The sequence below is a fragment of the Octodon degus genome, unplaced genomic scaffold (assembly GCF_000260255.1).
Source record: "Octodon degus isolate 3935 unplaced genomic scaffold, OctDeg1.0 scaffold00569, whole genome shotgun sequence".
Lineage (NCBI taxonomy): Eukaryota > Metazoa > Chordata > Mammalia > Rodentia > Octodontidae > Octodon > Octodon degus.
In genome coordinates this window covers 9,281-12,849 of record NW_004525145.1, presented here as the reverse complement: position 1 = coordinate 12,849, position 3,569 = coordinate 9,281, and positions in this window count along the sequence as shown.

Below are 3,569 nucleotides of genomic sequence, written 5' to 3'. Positions count from 1 at the left end.
ATCAATACCTGATGGAAAATACCTGTTCCAAGTTATGTCTAAGATGTTTGATATTCAGACAGATAGTGAGGGTAAGCTCTACTGCCTATGTTGTAGGATAATAATAATAAGCTTCTACTCTAGAGGGTTAACAACTTTTTTTTGAAGACCAAAAATTAGAGAAAAAGAAGAGCTGGAAGTACAGCCAATATTTTGGCCCTCGCCTTTCAAGGTCAGTGACAACTGAGGACATAGAAGAACCCATGCTGTAACATCTTGTAACTTAGTGGTGTCCCAAATTTTCTGATCAAAGAGATTATGGGGCTACAGAGGAAAGTGGTACTTGATGTAGATTGTGCTAAATGAGAGTCACATAAAGAAAAAAATTCTCTCAGGCTTTCACAGAGAGCAAATTGTTCAAGCAATGGCCGTGACTCACTCACATGGCTGACACTGACAAAGAATCTACAAACTGCAGTACAGAATTTCAAGACAAATCCTGAAGGGATTTGACTGACCTTATCAGATACAAAAGTTACATTTCTTATTATATAGCTCTTGCTTCATCTTGTTATTTTTTTTTTTTTTTTGGCAGAACCAGGGATTGATCTCAGGTCATTGCACTTGCCAGGGAAGTGCTTATTCCACTGAGCCATCTCCCAGCCCCACTATATCTTGTTCTTAGGCATCCAGGAGAAAAGTATAAAAATGAGGCATAAAAAATAAAGCCATATTAATATGCTGAACTGTAAAAGGATCAAGCCAACAACTTCTGACATTGCCAGTCCTACACAAAACCCACTACTATTATGGATTGCTGGACCCTATTGGAATATTTTGCTGAATTCACACACCTACAATATTTAAATTACAATGGGATACCCATCTCTGACATAATTATACAAAAAAGGGTATACAAATGAAGAACCCTTTCTATCCGTATATTCAAAATAGGATAGGTATACAGCTTTCTCTTCATTGAGTGAATAAAAGATTTGCACTAATAGTATTTCTAGATAGGATATCATCTCTGCATTTTGTAATATGAATAACCACTAAGAAGACAACAATATGCAATGTACTTTTATAATTCTTTTTTTTTAGAACCAAGGATCGAACATAAGCCCTTGCACTTGCCAAGGAAGTGCATATTCCACTGAGCCATCTCCCTTGCTTTTTTGTTGTAATTTTTTTTCAATGTATTAATTATTGAAACTGTCCTACTAATCACTTTTGAAACTATCTCACTGCTATTTGTTTCTCAATGAAATAGATCACATACTAGTGAATAATGTATTATCTAAGGAAATGCAAATGAATCAAAATTTTCCATACATATAAAATTATACTGCCACAAAACTGGAAATCAGAAACAAAAGAAACCACAGAAACTACGCAAACAAAACAAGTAGAATGAAAAACTCCTGAATAATCAATACATCACATGGGACATTTAGGAAAAAATATGATAATTCCTAGAATTAACTGATGCTGATATGATGTACCAAAATTTCTGGGACACAATGATAGCAGTTCTGCATACCTAGAAGTCCTATAGTAGTGAATGCTCATATCAGAAAAAGAGAGCCCAAATAAATAACACATTCATGCATCTGAGTATCTTGGCATAAACAAGAACAATCCAGACCCAGAGCTTGTTAAAGGAAGGAAATAATAAAGACCAGAGCAAAAATGAATGAAATGGAGACTAAAACACAAAGTAAGAATACATAAAATAGGCAAGCTCTTACTTAACCCTTATGCAAAAAAGAAAAGAAAATGACTAGGGGATTTCAAGGAAAAGCTATTCAAAAAAGGCAAAGAAGGACATTGTATATTGGTTAATGAAACTACTGAGCAGGCTGAGATAACAATTAGAAACATCGGCACCAAACCACGGAGCACCTAACTTTATATAACAAACTTTAATGAAAATAAAAAAATCAGATAAACATAATTTTAAGTTATGAAATGAAAAAGATAAATTCAAAGAAAATATAAATTATCAGACCCCTCTTTACATGCTCATTTAAAAGAAAAAAAAAGAAATGAATAAGGTGAAATCACAATGTATACTGCCAAAATCCAGAAAATCTTAACAACTAATTTACAAACGTATATGTCAAACATTTGGAAAGCTGAGAAGAAATATACATTCCTAGATACATAGGAATTAGCAAAATTGAACTTAGAAGACTTAATATTCACTAACAATCCAATAACAGATCAGGAAATTGAAGATGTTATGAAATTAATAACTAAGAAAAGCCCAGGACCTGATGGGTTCACAGCTAAATGCTATATAATGTCAGGGAAGTTGTAACACTAATACTCTTCAAACTTTTTAATATAGTTGAGAGAGAAAGATTACTTCTACAATCATTATCAGAAAGTAACATTAAGCTCATCCAAAAAGCAGACAAGGATCCCACCAAAAAGAGAATTATAGGCCAATTTCTCTAATAAACAGATGCAAAAGTTCTGATCCCAAATCTGGAGGATGCGACAAAAAACTAGAACCAAAGGCCAGCTTGTCTAAATAAGATGCAAAAATTCTAAACAAGATACTGGCAAACAGAGTATGACAAATCTTCCAAAAGAGCATATGTCATGATCAAGTAGGCTTTATCCTACAGATGTAAGGATGGCTTACCACATGCAAATTAGGAATGGTGGTTCATCACAAAAATTGAAGGACAAACGTCACATGATCACCTGAATGGATGCAAAAAAGGCCTTGAGAAAATCCAACATCCATTCATGATAAAAACTCTAAAGAAAATAGGTGTAGAAGGTCTATTCAACATGATACAAACCAACCTACTGCCAACATATTAAATTGAGAGAAGCTGACCTCTCCTCTAAAAATCAGGAACAAGACAAAGATGGCCCATATGACCAATCCACTTCAACACAGAGCCGGAAACATTTCAGAACAATCAACTTGATGCACTCAGTGGTAAATTGATGCAATTTAACATTTGAGATAAGTCACACATACAAACCCAACCCACATATCACAACATTTCTCTGTTAGAAACACTGCGCGCCTGCACACACACACGAACTCCAAATAGAAAGATAAATATGAAGTAGGAAGAAATTATAATGTACTTCCCCAAACTGGATACCTTTTTCTTTTAAAAATATTTCAATATTTGTACTAATTTGTTTTGTTCATCCTATTAGATTATCTTAGTTGAAAAGAAAGTCTCACATAGTTATCAGTTTATTTTTTGTAGGACTCTTCTAGGTTTATGTCTTATACTGTGAGAAACTACTTTGAATATCATGATATACAGTATATTAACTATTCTTATTCTCTGATTGCTTGGTTATGAAATTTTACTTCTTCATAAAACAAAGTTAATGGAATTTCTCCCTCCCTCTCTTCCTTCCACTCTCCCTTCCTCAGTAATAACTATAACATACCACTATGCAGATTTCTAGTTTTCTTATGAAACAATAGGTCTATTCTTCCTGCGCTGCACTTTTTACAAGTAAAAAAAAACTCTGGACACAACAGAATGGACAAAAAGAAGGACTGTCTGGGGGATGATCTCAGGACTGGGGAACAGTAGGTGTGTGGC